This window comes from Malania oleifera, chromosome 3 (genome assembly GCF_029873635.1).
Source record: "Malania oleifera isolate guangnan ecotype guangnan chromosome 3, ASM2987363v1, whole genome shotgun sequence".
Taxonomy (NCBI): domain Eukaryota; kingdom Viridiplantae; phylum Streptophyta; class Magnoliopsida; order Santalales; family Ximeniaceae; genus Malania; species Malania oleifera.
Genome location: NC_080419.1, coordinates 20,204,029 through 20,224,912, shown reverse-complemented (window position 1 = coordinate 20,224,912; position 20,884 = coordinate 20,204,029).

The following is a 20,884-nucleotide window of genomic DNA, read 5'->3' as shown; positions in this document are numbered from 1 at the left end:
TACTTAAGTAACGTCTGCGTACCTGATACCATATTCATAGTATAATTGCAGTGAAAAAGTAATACATTCTCCAAAATATAATACCATAATTCTAAACTTCTAACATACATAGGAGTCTCCCAATATCCTTATTACAAACCATAGTATAGTACAAAGTCAACCGACCAACAACGATAAAACATAACCGAGGACTTTAAATATAACTAAAACTTATAAAACATCTTATATACCTTCACAAATAAAAGTAGCTACCGCCCAGCCCTAGGGCTCACTAAGCTCAATCCTGAGATGGTCCTGAAAAGATGATTGTATATTGGGGTGAAACACTTCTCAGTAAGGGAAACCTAAGTTAAAATTAGTGTGTGGCCAGCATGAATTTTAGTGTATACTAAAAATAACCAATTCCTCATTTAATAAAAAATATCATTTAAAAACATATAGTCATTCCATATAGTTGAAAATATCCGTTTTCCTTTCCACAGTATAAACCAGTTCAATAAATATTTAACATCATTTACATAAATCCACAGATATGCATATAAGACAACTCCCTGTGACTAACGTCATTTACTTCCCCCATGGCATGGGTTGTGCGACCCGAAAGCTGGACTAAGCCTAGATGATCAGCCTAAAACAAAGTCAAAACATCATCCTCTATAGGTACGTCTGCAGGCATCCACAACCAAGCTGCAGGTTCGATGCCCTTACTTCAACCTCGCGCAGGCAGTTGGCTAAGACCCCCCTACACTTCTATCCAGAACAGTGTGGGTGAGCATGGTCTAATAATCAATCACTAGCAATGGTACCGTGGTCACAATACACTGGTCCCCAAGGTTCCTAAAGCATATCGTGCAATTTAAGTAAATAAAACAGTAGTATAAATTGTTGGCCTAACAAGGCTTACAATTCTTATTTTGATGATAACAAATCATGATATGTTTAATATGGTTTGTTTCAAGTGAAAGTCTTTCAGGAAGAAGGCAAAGCTTAAAGATAGTTCAAAGCGCAAAAGGATGATAAAGCTTATGGTGAAAGTACTATTCAAAAATATCAAGAAAGAAAGATGATCAAAAGCTCAAAGATGATAGAAGAACAAGGACTTACTTGAAGATCAAAAGAAAATAGTTTTAAGGATGTTTTGAATGTAAGTACTTCATGTAAACTTCAAATATAAACTGAATTGAAGCTCTTATAAATCAAAAGAAACTTAGAAATGTATTTTTAAGAAAAACCCTAAAGTATGTTTTAAAATCAAAGTAAATAAGGGTTCAAAAGAAGAAAGTTTTTTTTGTGAAGTTAATGGGTCAGGCGAATGCCCAAGTTACAAAAGGAATTTTTAGAGAAAGGCAGTAGGGTGCCAGACGACTGCCTGAGCACAGCCAGGCGCTTGGGTGGTCAAGTTAGGCGACTGCCAGTATTCTGTTTGTTGAGTTTCTTTTTGGCAGGCGACTGCCACTCGAATAGAATTTTAAAATTTCGAACGGGAAGATTTTTTAAATGGATTTCTTGGGCACTACTTTTTTGAAATAGTTGAGGAATACTCAAAGTAAACTTGGGGGGCAAGGAATTACTTTTAAAACATCTATAAATAGCCTCAAACTTCAAAGATTTAAATTACTAAGAAATTTTCCAACAATCAAAGTTATCTAAAAACTCTCAAACTCTCTTGTGTTCATCCTACTTCAACTACTAAATTGCTGGTGATACAAATTTCAAAGTAGAGCCTTCAAATTCAGAATCTTTCATTACTCGGAAGATATGTTTGATGATCTAAATTTAGTTTGAGCTTCAATCTTTTTATATTTGATTTACTTTTAAGTATATTTGTGTTGAATCTTGTACTAATCAACTCTGCTGTGAGAGTGTCTCTTGTACACAAATATTTCTCTATTTTGTTATTGTTTATACTCGATTCAAGGTTGTAGAATTGTTGGGCTGAACGAGGGAATATTGTCTGAAGAGGCGGGCTCTAGCCTAAAGGAAGGAGTGGTTGTAATTGGTATTGTTCCACTCGTCAATGGAACTGAACCAGTGAATCCTTTGGTGGTTTGCCAAATGTGAGGACGTAGGCTGGGTATAAGCCGAACCTCGTAAAACCTCGTGTCTCTCTCTTCTTCCTTACTCTTTATTTTTCTCCAAATTTTACAACTTGTGTGTAAAATTTATAAATTTTGAGTGTATGACTGTTAAATAGACCGGAAGTTAATTCATTTTGGCTTGATCAGCATTGATTGCGGAAACCGAGAGGGACTACGTTGGTTGATCATCCTAAACTTATTAAGCTGGAAGTTTGTTTAATAACTAAACACTAGGAAGAAGTGTGATTGTGAAATAACACAAGGCTTATATAAATTCAGTGTGCTTTACACTTTGATACAGGGCTATTGATACAAAGATCAAGATATTGATTACTTTATTGATTGGCTGTTGGCTGTGGTTGACTTGATTTAATTTGGTGATTACTTGTTGTGCTTGTTGATATAAAACAAAACATTAAAAAGGAAATAATTTTAAAAACCCAATTCACCCCCCTCTTGGGAAGCTATCCTAATTTCATAAATCATTTCATTTCGACTGCCATTTAATAAACACCTGACCGTTAGTTACACCCGGCTTATAGCCGTCCAATAAAACTTAGCCCCTGGCCGTCATATCACATCCCTGCATTATTCATAAGCAGTTCCAGTATGTTTCACAAACAGTTCTAGTATTTTCACAACCATTCTCAAATTTAGTTTCACGATAAACCATAAAATCATTCACTTGCCACACAATTTCAGTATTTGAAAACAGTCTAGGAGACAACCAAAGATACACAGTATTTTTAGTTCGTAAAATAACTCAAAATTTCCACCATTCGTAATATTCAAAAATACTGTACCATATATCATAGGTTTGTAAAATCCCTTTGAACGGTTGATTTTCAAAATAGCCTTTGAACTCATAAATATATATATACACACACACACACACACACCATTTTAATCAGTTCAAATTTAATAAAAATTTTGACTTAACTTAATCCCCTTACTTGATTCCTGAAAAGCCTGCTAAAATTCTAACCACGTACGAGGCGTTCAAACTCCAAACCCTAAAATTACATTATCCCCAATAAAATCAACTCAAACCCAGAATAAAAATTATTTACTACCTTACCTAGGCTAGCATACTCCAAATACACACATAAACCCTAAAATATCTCACTTACCCTGATTTTGGGATGGTGCCCCAAAATCCCAAATCAATGATTCGTCCCGATTAGGTTGTAGAGAATCTTCCTCAGATCTTCGTGGCAGTTCCTGATCATCAAATCGAGCTGAAATGGGTTCGAAATATAAGATAGAGAGTGAGGGAGCCGTAGGGTAGAGAGAGAGAGAGAGAGAGAGAGAGGCGTGAGAAAATATAAATCCTCGCTTAAAATGAAAGTCACACTATTTATAGGCAGGACTTCATCTACGAGACACGTGGGTTCGTTGACGAGCCCAAGAAGAACGTTCTTCGATGAAGCCGTGAGTTCGTCGATGAATTTCAAAAATATATGAAACCTCTCTCGATAAATCTTCTTCAATGAGACACGTGTCTTCGTCGACGGGCCAAAGAAGGATGTTCATCGACGAGGCTAGTTGGTTTGTCAACGAATCCCCGCTGACTCCCTTTTAAAAATCCTTTTCCTTTTTCCTTCTTTCTTTTCCCTTTTCCTTTATTATTTTTCCTAAATAAATTTTCAGGTCTCTACACGTGCCATGTGGCCAGGTCAGCCACAACAAAAATACCTAGTTGTTCTACCTCGGCACTCACCCACATGCCTCTGGTGACACCTGGGACAGGGAGAACGTGATGGCTTCCCCTGATGGGCTCGATGTCCCATCTCCTGTTGCTGGCCCACGAAATTCCCAGGCCTCTTTCTTGTACCCTGACTGGTGCTGGTCTGAAACCCCATGAGGCAAGGGCCTCTTCTTCTGGTTTGCTACACCCTCACACTCCTGTATACTGGCCTCCCCTGCCATGGCCTTATCCACCAGCTCAGAGAAACTTTGGGCCAAAAACTCCACCACCTGCGTGTGTATTTCCTGCCTCAAACCTCTTTCAAACCTCCGGGCCTTCTTCGGCTTGTCTGAGACCATGTATAGGGCAAAGCGAGACAGCTCCACAAACTTTGCCACATACTGCAGTATGATCAAAGGCCCCTAAGTCAGATTTAGGAATTCCTCTACCTTAGCTTCTCAAGTGGAAGCGGGGAAATACCTGTCGAAGAAGGTCTCCCTAAAACGGCTCGAGGTAATAACTGTAGGTTTTGGCCTCTATTCCACCACTAGCTTTACCGCTCTCCACCACCGCTTACCCTCCCCGACCAATTTAAAAGTGGCGTACTGCACCCTCTGCTCATCAGTGCAATGCAAAACGACCAAAACTCCTCAATCTCTAGAACCAAATCCTCAGTCACGATCAGGTCCACTCCTCCTGCAAATGTTGGTGGACTCATCCGGGTGAACTGCTCAATGGTGCAGCCCTGTTGTACCGGTGGTTGATTCTGTCCTCTGGAGTTCCATTGGATCTCCTTCCTAACCTACCATGCTAAACCTCGCAGCACCACTGAGGTATTTACATCCTCCTCACTGAAAGAGTCCATATGATTATCCCCTCTGGCATCAATGTTCTTTCCCCTAGGATCCATCCTAAAGATATAATAGAAAAAGACTTAGAATTTCCATATTTATCATGTTTGGTGCAAGTACCGAATGAGGATACTAATATAACATATGAGTTCTCATTTTAAAATTCATTCCCTCAGTTTTGTCCAAAACCGTCGACAGTTTTTATAGAGGGTCTCAAAACCGTCGACTGAAAACCTGAGATACAGAGAGCTGAAAGTCGATTATGTTCCAGAAAACGAAAACCATAGCTTTCGAATCCACCATTGAAAGTGAGTTGGCAAGCTGAGAGAGGAGGGAGAGATGATCAGGGAACGATGACAGACTCCAGGTGAGCCTATGGGAGAGATAGAGTCACGAGAGAGTGATAGTAGAGAGATAGAGTCCCAAAAGCTAATTTAGAGAGGGAGAAGACTTCTGAGTTATAAAAATAAAAGCTAGCTTAGCTCTTAAGTAAGGCCAACCCAGAGGAAAACCGCTGCGGTTTTCCTAGGCTCCAGAAAACCATCGATGGTTTGGTGCTACCAAATCGTCTTTCCTTCTTTTTCTTTTCCTTTCCTTTATTTTGCTTTTCTTTTATTTCTTTTCTTTTCTTTTCTGAGTTCAAGTCCCTACAATTTATATCATGAATGTACGCATGCTCATCAACTTTATAGATTCATACTTTATTTTCTAAATATAAAAGTAAAATGACATAAACATCTGTCGATGCTCAAGCTTACGTTACACACAATATTATTTTATTGTCCACATATACTATTGAGATATTATAATTTTTTGAAAATATTTCAATGAAATGTGTAGAACTAGTTTTTTATTTAAAAAAATTACATTTTAAATTTCCTGCAACATAGGGCGAGTATTTGTTACTAATTATATAATTATAATTTATATAACAAAATTGATATATATTTTTACTTTGTGTAACGTATATTATAGATGCGCATTGTATCATATAGTTTACAATTTATATTATAACATATAGAATATATACTATAATGTATAATACATATATGAATACATTTAAGTAAATAATTGTGTATGCATATCTATGTGTATAAATACAGCATGTATGCCTATGGATATATATATATATATATATATATATATATATTAGTGCATGCACGATGAGTGGGTTTATATTATACTTTAAAATTTCGTGTTTATAAGCTAAAACAAGGATAAAAAATTAGGACAAAAGAGGCATCTAATTACCTTATAAGTGGAATAGAAATGAAAAATAAGATTCATGCAAAGGAAACATCGGAATCGAAATCAACCATTTTAATTCTTATTCCAAAAGTTAATTCCCAATTCTCAAACATTATCTCAATTATTATCCTTTCATTTATAGTTCATGATCTAGATTTTTTGCAAATTACTAATGTAGCCTCTTTTTTTAGTACAATGACTAAATACGAAACATAAGAACCGATGGGTTTTGACTAAGTTATATGCTTTTTTACATGATATTATAAAATTCAACTAACTTTTAAGCTCACAATATTAGGTTTTCAATTGAACCTGACCAATTTAGAATAACATTATTATAAGCATTCATTAAAATATTATAAAAGAATATATATATATACTTACTTACAACCCTTTTTGTTACAAATGTCCCGATAAACTTCTTAAAATGACACTTAAAACTCATATTTTTTTTAGTTATGAATAACACTTCCATTAACAAGTAGTCACAACCTAAACTTAATAAATTTAATCACATGTATGATAAATGGCTAATGAATAAATTTTTTTTTTTTGGGAAAACTCTTATTTGTTAATAAAACAATAGTGTCGGTGAGTCTCCTTGTTAAAAAAAAAACACAATAATTATGTTAGAACTCAATATTTGTTTAGGCAATCCTTCATACTACACCAAAAGTTGGAACAACTTAAAAACCTAGCTACCAACTCCCTCTTCCCATCTCTTTTGTGTTGTTTCTTCGTTTTTCATTTTATTTTGTCCATTTCTGGTTGATCCGAGAATATTTGAGCTATTTACATGAAAATCAATGATTTTAGGATTTTATTTTTTATTTTTTGTAAATTTGAGCAATTTTTTATATGCCTTGTTTCTGATTTTTATTTCATATATATATATATTGTGGTTTAGTGCATGAGCACACAAACTTGCATATGATCATCCACAGGCATGCCTACACTACATGCACACATCAACCTTAGAACAACAATACTTTGGCATGGATTTTAAATGAAAAAATAAATGGTCAAGCATGTGAATGGACATGTCCCCATGCAGGGGAATGCTTGGTAGCCTCTAAAATAGTATTGTTCCACCTATGTTTAGAAAGGCTACTAAAGTCACACAACATTGTTCTAGGTACACTTCTTTTCTTCTTCCTTCTTTCTCTTTCTTGTGCTCCTATCCCATCCATGAACCACAATGACTCTTCTACCATTGTCTCCAAAGATGGTCCCCTAAGCCATTTGTACAACCCCTTATGCCCCATCCCAACCATCTTCCCCACACGCCTTCCGTGCTAGGTCAAATTTTTACCCCCTTCCAATCCTCTCTTCGCTTGGCCTTGGCAACTTAATCGAAGACCATCCTTCTCATTTCCCATCCCTACTCATCCATGGATAGCCCTTCAAGCTCCCTCTTTCTACTATTCCTTATCCTTGAGAACTCTTGGGCACAAGGGTTTTAAAGGTGGTACCGCTCCCCCAACCTTCGTTTATAGGTTTGCTCCTCTCTATATCTCTCTCCTTGTTGAGTGTGTGTTATATAAGAGTGTGCAATTCATGGAATTCAATTCTTTAATATGTATGGTGATTGCATGCATATGCGTGGTGTGTATGTATAATGGCATGCATGCATGCGTATATGTAAATATGTATTATCTTTTATTGTTTGTATGGGTGGCTAAGTGTGGGTGAGTTGCCTTACATGGATGCATTGTGTGTGCGTGGTGCATACATGCATGGGTGAGTGTGTTTATAAGCATAATATGTGGGCATGATGCTAGTAAATGCATGCATGCATACATAAACAAGTGAGTGTATATTTGTTTGTGCATACATGCGTGAATGCTTGCATGGGTGGTCAAGCATGAATGAATACATGAGTCTATGGATGCATGATGTGCATGGATGTGTGTATTCAAGGTGTGCATGAAATATTTACGACTTACTAGTTCAGTTACTCTGAATTAGCTCGATAATTATATTAGACAATCTATTATATTGCTTGCATGATTTCTTCATTCTCTTTTGAATTTGTAAAGTATGATTTCAATCAAATGATGGAACAAAATAGGGATAATGACACCTTTTTTTAAGATTCTTTATATGAGAATGGTACCTTTTTTTAAGATTCTTTATGTGAGAATGGTCTTCATAATCGTGTAAGTTCAACATTTAAAACCTGCCATTAATACACATTTTATCTAGGCAAGTTTTGAATGGAGTCATTTTTTACTTTTTGGACCTTCGTTTTGCCGATTCTAACTGTACCAAGTAGTTCTGAGATGTCTGAAACAGTAAGAAGAGGTCTAACGGTGATTTTGATTTTAGACAAGCAAAATTGAGGAAAAACCTCTGTCATTTCGGGCTTTTCTACCCACTTTCTGTCAATTCTAACTACACTTGGTGATTTGAGGGCAATTTGAGATGGTAAGAAGAAGTATGGCACATATTTATTTTGAACATGCAAATTGAGGCAAAAACCCTACCGTATTGAAATTTTTTTGTCCTCTTTTTGCCAAATCTGACTGTATATATTAAGCAATTCAGAGTAGTATGAAAAAATGGCAGTGAGAGTTTTGATAACGATTTTGACCTTGAGCATGCAAATTGAGGCAAAATTCTTGTCATTTTGGGTTTTTCTGCACTCTTTCTAATAAATCTGACTACACTAGGTGATTGAGAACAATTCGAAATGGTAATAAAAAGTCTAACAATGATTTTGACATCGGGCACAACAAATTGAGGTAAAACTTCGTTATTTTTGGAATTTTTAGTCTTTTTCCGCTAATTCTGATTGCACCGAGTGATCTAAAGCAGTTTGAAATGATAAATAGTGTCCCCAAGTAATTTCACCCATTAACACAAAAATCAAGGCTAGAGCCCTGACATTTACGACTTTTCAGGTCTTTTTTTGCCAAAGTTGACCGTACCAAATGATTTTGAGCAATTTGAAATGGTAAAAAAGGTAAATTGTAATTTTGAGCTTTTACACAAAAATCAAGGTGAAATTCTAGCTTTTCAGTAATTTTCTAACATTTTTTTGACACTATTGAAAATTTTGACTATTTTATGAATCCCACATACCTTTTCTTTTTTACTTTGATAATTTTAAAATAAAAAATTCAAAAATATACATATTTTAATATTTTTAATAATAAAATATTAACATTTTAAAAGTTTTGAAAATTAAAATAATTTTTCAAAAACTAAAAATAAAAATAGGCGCCGCAAGTGGCGCTCGCACATGGGCGCCATTTTGAGGAGCCCCAAAACAACGTTGTTTTATACGTTTTCCTCTCCCCCATCTTCTTCCTCTTCCCCCTACGCATTGGTCGGTAGGTTTTCACCATTTTCTCCGGCGAAGACCCCACATTCTCTCTCTCCCTCCTCTCCCTCGCCTCCTTTCTCTTATTCCTTTTCTCCATGTTATTTTCATGTGCTCCCCACACTTTCCTATACTTTCTCTAGTCTCCATCTCCCCATTCCTTCATCCCTCTCTAGCCTCCTCGTAGTGTAGCTCCGACAACCACACTACAGCCATTGCCATCATTTTTTTTTTAATTTTTAATTATTTTATTTATTTATTTATTTCCTTTTTACCCTATAATAGTCGAAGGAGCTCGGGTTCTAAGGAGTGGGTGGATAAATCTTTCTTTCTCATCCAAATTTTTTTTTCTCTCTCTCCTCCAGTGCACTCTCTCACACTTTCTCTTTTAGTCATATAAGGAAAAAATACAAATAGAAACTTTAGAATAAGTAGAAATAAGACATAATATATGAAATATAATTCTAGTTATATAAGGAAAAATATTAGAGTTAAAGTTAAACTTGACAGTGAAGAAATATTTTAATACATTAGATCTATTATGCAAGCTGAAGGAAAAATTAAAAAAAAATGTAATATATATAGTTAAAGCATGCTAGATAAAATGGATAAGTGTTTCGAGCATATTATGTGTTGCGACGTTCTCGAGGCGAATTGGACAAGGTGGTTTTAAAAAGAATTTCATGGAAAACATGGTGTAATGGAGTCGTCATTAACCTTTTGGAGTATAGTTAGAACACTTGATTACTACCCAATTAAGGGTAAAATCGGTCTGCGTTACCAAAGAAGAGATTAGGAGTTCAGTTATGCGAGAGAAAGGTATAAGCATCCCCTATACACCCGTTCTTACGAACGTACCTAATTAATCGAAAATTATCCCAAATAAAATTAAAAAAACCTTTTAATTTACTCCTTTTTGTGAAATTTATAAACTACAAACAAATAAACAAAATGCAAATAAATGAATCACACAAGTATGTACATAATATACATATTCCCTCAGAACCAGAGTACACGAAGCTTGAAAAGCTCATATCCTTTTTATTGCAATCATTGGGAAGAAAATTGAGAAAATATTTTTACAAAAGTAGCTCTTAGAATTGCTTCATAAACTCCACATAATTTTTCAAAATATCAAATAGTATATTTAGTAAACATGCCAACCAGATATGCAGTATATTTAGTAAGGAAATTAAAACAAGCACAGCGCATAATATAATGCGGGAAAAGTAAAAGTGACATCGAATATGTTATCGAAGTTTGGCAAAAGTGCCTACGTCCCCGCCTTGGCTCGCAAGCCTGAGGATTCCACTAAAGCTCACTTCATGGGTGGAGCGACACTGAAATACAACCAGGTCAAATTAACATAGGGCTGATCTCAACCTTTACACACTCTCCTTGCAGGACAAAGAAGGCCCTAACGCACCTTACGGGTTAGATCAAACCCCCTCAGGCCACACCTGAAATACAATCTATGAATATGAAATTTTACATACAATTTAAGCGTTTCTACACAAGCATATATGTACTACAATACAGTCCAGATAAATATGCACTTAGAGATGATAGTATTTATGCTCAGGTGATATCCAATGTGTAAACTCACCAAAATATGTGAGTGTATGTATATGTGAGAGTTCAACATTTGATTCAAGATATGATATTCAACAAAAAAATTAATCAAAGGAAGTTTAAAACACAATCCAAATCAAATATCTCAAAAAAAATTTCAAATACTTTAAGCACAAGAGATATTTTTACCACAAGCTTGTCAAAAAGATTTTACTTCACAATCAAAAGACAAGCTCAAAAGTCTTGTAATAAAAATTATGCAATGACTCACAATCTCTCAAAATTTCCCCCACAAATGAATTTATGGATTAAATCAATGGGGAAAATTTTTAGCTTAACTTTCAATAAAAAACAATCAAACAATCAACACAATGAGCGTTTTAGCAAGTGGGAACAATGTAGGATAACACAAAGAGCACTCTTAAGAAGCTTGATTTATCATGGAAATAGCAAAGAAAGAGTGTATGGGCTTTGTATTTGAAAAATATGCACTCAAAAATTTAGAGGATATTTAGGCTAATTCAAATGCTAATCATGTCTTAATTGAGCAAATGAACTCATATTTATAAACATGGCCAAAATTATTACCGTTGGGGACACCAAGGGAAATATTAGAATTGTTTTAAATGCGTTTGATAAAATTAACTCTGTTTAACCCAAATTAATCGTGGTAAAAATTAGGCCAGCTCAAGAGTTTCGGTCGATCGAGCCATAGGTTTGGTCGCCCAAACAGACACATGAGAAAAAATAAGTTTTTCATGTTCGGGGGGCTGAACAAATATTCGGTCTGCTAACCAAGGGGATATTCCAAACTGCTCGAGGTTCGATTGCCTGGTCTCAAGTTCGATTTACCGAACTTACACTTTTGATCGCACGAGGGTATTTTGAACGCAAATGTTTGGGCGCCCAAGTTGTTGGAAAAAGTCAAGGTTTGAGTTCGGTCGACCATGAACACTCAGCTCATTTGAGTTTGGTAGCCCAAAATCATGTCAACTTTTCTAACTTTCCTATATTCGATTGACCGAGACAATTTACCTTGTCTGGTTCGGTCGCTCGAAGCCTTTACAATTTTAAGCTAAGGTCCATACTTTAATTTAAATTCACCCCTAATGACATGTGAGTTTAGTGGGGTTCTTTACAATTAATATGTAGGAACCTAAGGGTCAATCTAAGGCCACTTGAGTATATAAGCCTATCATGCATGATACAGTTATTACAGAGCATATTATATTACAGTCCATAAATGAACAAGAATATAAAAAATACAATTACAAATGAACACAATATTCTTCATTCTTCCTTGGGGTCACCATATGCCATCATGATATAGGATTCTTTTCAATTTCATGTGTAGAATGAACTTGCATACAAGCTCAGGGAAACCATCAATACCAAGGTATTTGTCATTATCAAAATGGGACATGACCAATTAGGTCAACAACCACCATACCAAAAACCTGATGCAACAATTCTAGTAAACCCGAACAAGCATAAGTACCATAAATGTTAAACACCATCGAAATCATAAAACCATAACTAGACAAGTTTGGTTTGGGCATTTTATCAAGCAAGTGGTAGGGATTTAGAATCTAAGCACATGTACAGAGAAGCTAATTTGTTTAGAAAAAAATCCATTAATAGCTACCTATAACACAAACAAATTCAACAAAGCCCAGTGATTAGAGAAAAAACCCAACTCCGATTATCAACAAACAGAACTTACCTAGTTTGAAAATCTTTAAAATAAGATAAAATTGAATACAAGGGCGGAGTTAATGGGATCTGAAGGTGTTCATAGCCAGGGGTGGTGCGCTGGCCTGGCCGTGTTAATGGTAGCTACTGTAGTGGGGATGAAGCTGTGAAGTGTTTGGATGGTGGGCAGAGCGAGTTGTGGGTAAGAGACAGAGAGAGATGGAGAGATACCAAGGGTGAGGGAAGCTGTTTGGGGGGTTACAGTAAAGGAACGGGTAGTGGGATCTATTGCATTGTTGCGTGGGGATGTGACAGTGAAGGGCGTGAGCGACGATGGTGAGCTGGAGACAGTGAGGTGGCCGGAGAGCTGCTAAGGCTGCCATGAACTTTTGGTCACCCGGGAAAAGCAAGGGGTGAGAGAGTGGGATAGGAGAATGGCAAGGGGATTGTGCTGGTGTGGGGCCTATAAGGGTGATGGTGGTGTCGCGCATGGCTGTGAGAGAAGTGAGCGAGGCTGCTGGCAACCAAGGGTGAATCAGTGATGGTGACAGTGGTGAGATGAGGGAGCAGTGTTGTGATATGGATCGTATAATGAAGATGCACAGCGGAATAAACAACAAGTAAATGAAAATAACACACACAACCAGAACAAGATCAACACAAAGATTTACATGGTTCAACAAAACCTACATCCACGGAAGCAATAACACACAAATTTCACTAAGGAAATCAAAGTGTATACAATACACTGCAATAATGATCACTCTCTCACAAAATATGCCCAGATGACATATATAGAGTTTCCTCGAAGGTTTCCCCCCGTTTTCCTAACCACCCAACGTTCAAAAATTCAAAATTTCATAAAACTACCACAGCCTAGGCGCCTCTCGTCAACGAACACAGAGCCTCGTCAACGAGACCTTGAAAAACCTTTGTTGACGAATACAGGGCTCTTGTTGATGATGCCAAAAGTTTAAAAATTTCCTGTTCTCAATAATTATTTGTCGACGAACCTCTGTTATTCCCTCGTCGACGAGCATAGGCTCCTCGTCGACGAGCATAGGCTCCTTGTTGACGAGTCTTGCTGTGCTGCCCTCTTCATATTTTTCCTTCTTCCTTCTTTGCTTATCAAAATAGAAGTATAAGAGCCATAAATAACAATCTCCACCTTGGCGATTATATGCCCCTTAGGAGAATCTCAAAAACATAAACTGCTTCACTTTGAACTTGAAAATGCTTGGTTGGATAAGTCTCCCTTCTAACACTTGGAGACATTGTGTAAGTCCAAGCAATGCTTGAATTTCTCTGAAGTAGCTGATTTGGTCAGAATATCTGCTGCATTATCAGATGTGTGAACTTTCTCCAACATAAGTTCACCCAAAGCAATCAATTCCCGTACTTTATGGAACCTCACATCAATGTGCTTGGTCCTAGCACGGTATACCTGATTCTTCACCAAGTAAATGATACTCTGACTATCACAATGTAGCACCACACCATCTTGCTGAAACCCCATCTCTTTGACTAAACTAGTAAGCCATAAGGCTTCCTTTGCAGTTTCGACAACTACCATATATTTCTCCTCAGTCGTTGACAATACAACTAGAGACTGTACCATGGATCTCCAACATACTGGTCCTCTTACAAGGGTAAACACATATCCCATTGTAGACCTTTTGTCATCCATATCACCAGCATAATCTGCATCAACAAATCCCATAACTGAAGGACAACCCTGTTGCTTGTCAAACATAATGCCATATCCCAATGTACCCCGCAAGTATCTAAGTATCCATTTAATGGATTCCCAATGCTGCCTTCTTGGATTAGAGAGGAACTTGCTCACTACGCTTACCGCATGAGCAAAATTTGGCCTCGTACATACCATGGCATACATTAAACTCCCCATAATACTAGCATAGGGGACTTTTGACATATCCCTGATTTCCTCATCTGAACTTGGGCAATCTGCAGTAGACAACTTAAAATGATTAGCTAGAGGTGTACATACCGATCTTGCATCAATCATGCAAAACCTCTCTAACACTTTCTGAACATAACCACCCTGAGATAACCATAATCTCCCTACAATCCTGTCACGGCGAATCTCCATCCCAAGTATTTCTTTAGCTGAACCAAGATCCTTAATGTCAAATTCCTTATACAACAGGTCCTTTAACTAATTCACCTTAGTTAAATCCTTTGCAGCTATCAACATGTCATCGACGTACAATAACAAGAAAATAAGAGAACCATCCTCAAGTTTATTCACATAAATGCAGTAATCATATTCACACCGTTTGTAGCCAATCTTCATCATGTATGAATCAAACCTTTTATACCATTGCCTTGGAGACTGTTTCATCCCATAAAGAGATTTCTTCAACCTATAAACAAAATTTTCTTTTCCCAATTCAATGAATCCCTTCGGCTGTACCATGTAGATTTGTTCCTCCAAGTCACCATGAAGAAACGCCGTCTTCACATCCATTTGTTCCAATTGAAGATTGTAATAAGCTACCAACCCCAAACAATTCTAATAGAAGTATGTCAGACCACTAGAGAAAAGATCTCATCATAATCTATCCCCTTCTTTTGTGAGTATCATTTTGCCACCAACCGTGCCTTGAATTTCTCTTATCTATTTTCTAAAATTGTCTCCTTCTTCCTATACACTCATTTGCAACCTATCGGTCTCTTCCCATCTGGAAGCTCCACCAATTCCCAAGTTTTGTTCTTATGTAGTGATTCCATTTCCACAATCATTGCTCCCATCCACCTATCTTTCTCCTAGTCGAGCACTGTCTCTTGAAAAGAAGTTGGATCGTTGCAGCAAGTAGGGAAAGCATAAGATACTAACTCATTAAAACCATACCTTGATGGAGGCCTGATAGTGCGTTCAGATCTCCGTATAGGAATATCATAGACTTGCTGGTTTCCCGAGTTAAAGCTCCTTGCAACCACGGGACCATGATCATTTTCGTTGCCCTGAGCTTCCAACTCTACCTGCACAACATGTTCATCACTACTCCAACTTTCTGGCTACTGTTTCCGTTCATCAAACTCTTGAGTATGCTTCACCATAGCCTTCTCATCAAGGACTACATCTCTACTGATCACCACCTTGTTTGCCAATGGGTCCCACGACTTATACCCCTTCACACCCTCTGGATATCCCAAGAAGATGCAATGAGGAGACTTCGGATCAAGCTTAAACCTCTCCTCACTAGACACGTGGACATGGGCTGGACACCCGAATACCTTCAATTCAAAGTAGTCTACAGCATTTCCCATCCAAATCTCTTCCGCCACTTTACCCGCTAGTGATGCTCTTGGTGATCAGTTAGCTAGAAAACAAGTCATACTAACTGCCTTGACCCAAAAATTCTTTGGTAGCCCCACATTCAATCTGAGACACCGAGCCCTATCGGTAAGAGTCTAGTTCATCTGTTATGCCACACCATTTTACTGAGGTGTTTGGCGAACTGTAAAATGTCTCTTGATGCTTTACTCCACACAAAACTCTATAAACCGAGAATCAGCGTACTCGATCCCATTATCCGACCTTAAATATTTGATTCTCCTCCCTGTCAAGTTTTCCACTTCAGCCTTCCAAATCATAAACTTGGCAAACATACTAGATTTGTGACGCATGAAGTAAACCCAAACCTTCCGTGAGTAATCATCAATGAAACTCACATAGTACACATGTCCACCCTTTGATGAAACTTTAATTGGGCCCCAAACATCTGAATGTACATAGTCAAGAATTCCTTTCGTCTTGTGAGTAGCTGAACTGAAATTTTCCTTGTTATGTTTTCCAATAACACAAAATCTGCAGAATTCCAACTGCCATGATTTAAACCTTTCAACAATTTTCTCTTGTGTAATTCTTTCATGGCATGTTCTCCCATATGCCCAAGATGCATATGCCACAAGATGGTCTCATCTGATTTAGCATCCACGACTACAACTTCACTTACAATGGTAGTTCCCTACAATGTGTAAATATTCCCATCCAGCTTCTGCCCTTTCATCACAATCAGATTACCTTTCCATACTGTCGAGACTCCACTTTTAGACTTGTAATTAAAGTCTTTACAATCCAAAGTACCAAGAGATATTAAACTCTTTCTCAACTCATGTATATGTCTTACATTACACAATGTTCTTACAACATCATCAAACATTTTTATCTTTACATTTCCTATGTCAATGATCTTGCAAAAAGCATCATTACTCATAAGAACTGATCCAGAATTTACTAACCTGTAAGTGCCGAACCACTCCTTGTTTGGAGTCATGTGATAAAAACAAGTCGAGTCAAGTATCCAAGAGTCCGTTAGATTATCCGACTCCTCTGAAACTGATAGAACATCACGACCCGTTGAATCCCTTTTTCAAACAACATTCACAGATTTAGAAATCCCTTCATGCTTATTAGCATTTCCCTTATTCCAATCCAGACGCTCCGATTTCACATGCCCCTTTTTACCGCATTTATAACACCAAATCTCCTTCTTCTTCCTGGATTGATTCCAAGATTTCTGACTAGACCCATTTTTAAACTTTCCTTTGCCTCGCTCATTATTACCTTTTACCACAAGTCCTTCTCCTTCATCACATATTTTTAACCTTTGATGAAAATTTAACAAAACACTTGTTACTTCTTCCAAATCAAGTGTTTCTTTTCCCCACGTAAGAGTGGGCACAAGATTTTCATAGGTATGAGTCGAGGACAAATAATTTAACAACATAAAAGCCTTATCATCCTCATCAAACTTCACATCAACTCTTATAAGATCACTTATGATTTGGTTAAACGCATTGATGTGTTGATCTAGATTAGAACCTTCTACCATCTTAAGCCAATATAAACGCCGCTTAAGAAAAAGTTTGTTATTGAGGGATTTAGACATGTACCAACCTTCTAATTTTTGCCAGATAGCTGTTGGAGAATCCTCCTCCATCACCCGATAGAGAACTTCGTCGGCCAAATACAAGTGTATTATTGACGCTGCCTTTGCTTTCAAATCTATCCATGTTGTCTCATCCATTCCTTCCGGTTGAGTATCAAGTAGTGCTTTTGCCATTCCTTGTTGCACTAGAATATCTTTCACTCTTCTCTGCCATAAACTGAAGTTTCCGGTTCCATCGAATTTGACAATGTCAAATCTTACAGAAGATGATCCCGATGCCATAACAACTACGCTCTGATACCAATTTGTTGTGATATGGATCGTATAATGAAGATGCACTGTGGAATAAACAACAAATAAATGTAAATAACACACATAACCAGAATAAGATCAACACAAAGATTTACGTGGTTCGGCAAAGCCTACATCCACGGAAGTAATGACATACAAATTTCAGTAAGGAAATCAAAATGTACACAATACACTTCAATAATGATCACACACTCTCTCTCTCTCTCTCTCTCTCTCTCTCTCAAAATATGCTTAGATGACATATATAGAGTTTCCTCAGAGGTTTCCCCCCGTTTGCCCAACCACCCAACGCTCAAAAATTTAAAATTTTAGAAAACTATCGTAGCCCAGGCGCCTCTCGTTGACGAACACAGAGCCTCATCAACGAGACCATGAAAAACCTTCGTCGATGAATACAAGGCTCTCGTCGACGATACCAGAAGTTTGAAAATTTCCTGCTCTCGGTAATTATTTGTTGACAAGCTTCATAACCTTCATTGAGGAACCTTTGCTGTTCCCTCGTCGATGAGCATAGGTTCCTCGTTGACGAGTCCTACGTGCTGCCCCTTAATGTTTTTCCTCTTTCCTTCTTTGTTTATCAAAATAGAAGTATAAGAACTATAAATAATAAGGAGAGATCGTGAAGGAAGCGGTGGTGCCGTGGAGTGAATGACAGAGAGATGAGAGAATGCCGAGAGATATGGAGGTTAAGAGATGATGAGGGAGATGGAGGTTGAGAGGTGAGGGAGAGAGATGAGGGAGGAGAGAAGGTGGAGCTGGGTTGTGTGGTGGTCGAAGATGGTAACGGTGAATGGGAGACGAGGGTGGAGTTGGGTTGTGAGGGAGAGAAGATGAGGGAGGAGAGATTGAGAGAGATCTATGAGAAATGGAGAATCCCCCCTTGCTTCCTTTCGTGTGCCAGTTGCGAAGGTGATGAGTGAACAATGAACAATGCCTTCCTTGAATAGTGAGCATGTAGCCTATTTATAGGCTTTTTTTTTTCTCTTTTTTTTTTTTTATATTCATATATACATCTTCCTTTTTTGTATTTTCTCGTGTATATATGCTTTTGTATTTTGATGCATTCTTTATTTTTTTGTTAATAATAATAATAATAGTAGTAGTAGTAGTAGTAGTAGTAGAAGTAGTAGTAATGGCGCCTTTGTTATATTTGGTCCGGACATAATGGGGTGTCTATTGTGCAATTGTAAATTGCCTTTACAATTAAAAAGAAAGTTCTATATGAGCCTATAAGACTAGCTATGCTATATGGACTATAATGTTAGGCAACTAAAAAACAACATATCAAAACAGTAAAAGTTGTCGAGATGAGAATGTTAAGATGGATGAGTGGTACAACGTTAAAAGATAAATCAAGAGTTAGGCTAACTCTTGTAGAAAATAAGACGAAGGGGAGATAACTTAGATAGTTTGGGCACCTGCAACATAAACCAAGTAATGTGTTCGTGAGGAAGAGTAAGTTAGTCACCGTGAAAGATAATTGAAGGGGTAGGGGTAGACTAAAAATAATTTAGAGTAAGATAGCGAGTATGAATTTAATAGTCTTGAAACATAAAATGATGGAAAGGGACTTATATAGTTGACACCACCAAACGAGACCTAAAACTTGGTTTGTTGTTGTTGTTGTTGTTGCATTATAAAAATACACAAAAATTTAATAATGATAATAATGTTTAATTGAATTCATATATTTGAGAAACTACAAAATTGAAAAATTATATTTTAAGGGATCTACAAAAAAAAAAAAAAAACTTAATTTTCATTCCATTATAGCTACAGTTGGAAAACATTATAAAAAATTGAAGATGTGATTCCTATAGTCATTCCATGTTGCTAATCAAACACAATAATTATATTTCAAAAGCGATTCCAATCTTGGCTTGATTTTATTTCTTCTTGAATTCATTTTCCTACTTATTTCCATTCAGCAAATCAAACGAGAGATTTTTATTTTATTTTATGAAAATGGCATGCACTTGTGTTCCACAATTGTAGATCCCATCAAAGTTGAGCTAAATTTTTGTGAATGGCCTTCAAGAAATTGTATCTTAAAGAGGATGCAAAATAGGAAAAATACAAGGGTATGTGTCTTCTTCCAATAAATCAATGCCATGTAAGCTTATGTGGGTTTATATACTATTTACATGGCTCTATTTTATTAGATGGTGCATGCTAGGGGTGGCAAAATGGGGTTGGAACCCGACGGGTGACCTTTTACCTACCTGTTTAAACCGAATTTTGGTTTAATACAAGCTCACCTGTTTATAAATGGGTCAACCTATACCCGAACTGTTTATTAAACAGGTTAGGCGGGTTCGGGTTGGGTCACCCGATGACCCATTTAAAAATAAAATGAATGAGTGTTTTTTTTTAATATGTCATTTTATATGAAATGTTTAAAATTTTTCAAAATAATTATATTTTTAAGTGGGTGACCCTTTTATTAAACAGACAAGTTTGGGTTTACATAGTAGTCACTTGTTAATAAATGGATCAACCTGAACCCGAACCCATTTAACCTCGACCCGTTTATGACCTGCCCGAACCCGACTTGTTAACCTATTTTGCCACCCTCAATGCATGCTTTCGGAGCAAGTAAATATCCCTCCATAAAATATACCATTAATGTTTGTAATTTTTATTGTGTTGCATGGTTTGTGCTCAATTCTCTCAAATCGTTAGAAACTTATGATGCATGGGGTCTTGTTTTATGTACATGTTTTCAACATGACATTATTGTCTAATTAGGCTTTGTGACTCATCATATATGATAATTATTTGCCTTCTCAACATCTCAACCTAAAATAGTACTGAGATGATGATATAAATACAAATTTATTTTGTCCTATGTTTGTAAACGTAAGAGAGTTATAGTTGTGGATGTCCAACCCCCTCTCGTTCCCCCAACCAACAACTCCAGGTTTTTAGTCTAAACTTAAGCCATCTAGATTGGCATGGTGTGAGTTTATACTTTCCCACATTTGACATGTTCAATTGCATCACCACTAACATGCGGGATATTGACCCTCATTCAATCTACTTTTTATTGGAAGAAGTAGGGAAACTTTGGATTTTGGCCAACTTGCCGATTAAATGACCATCTTATATAGGCATCCAACATGGATGTCTATGACCATTATATATTTTCCCATTATTGGACCAACTTGACCATCATTCTTTGCGCCCTAAACTAACTAGAT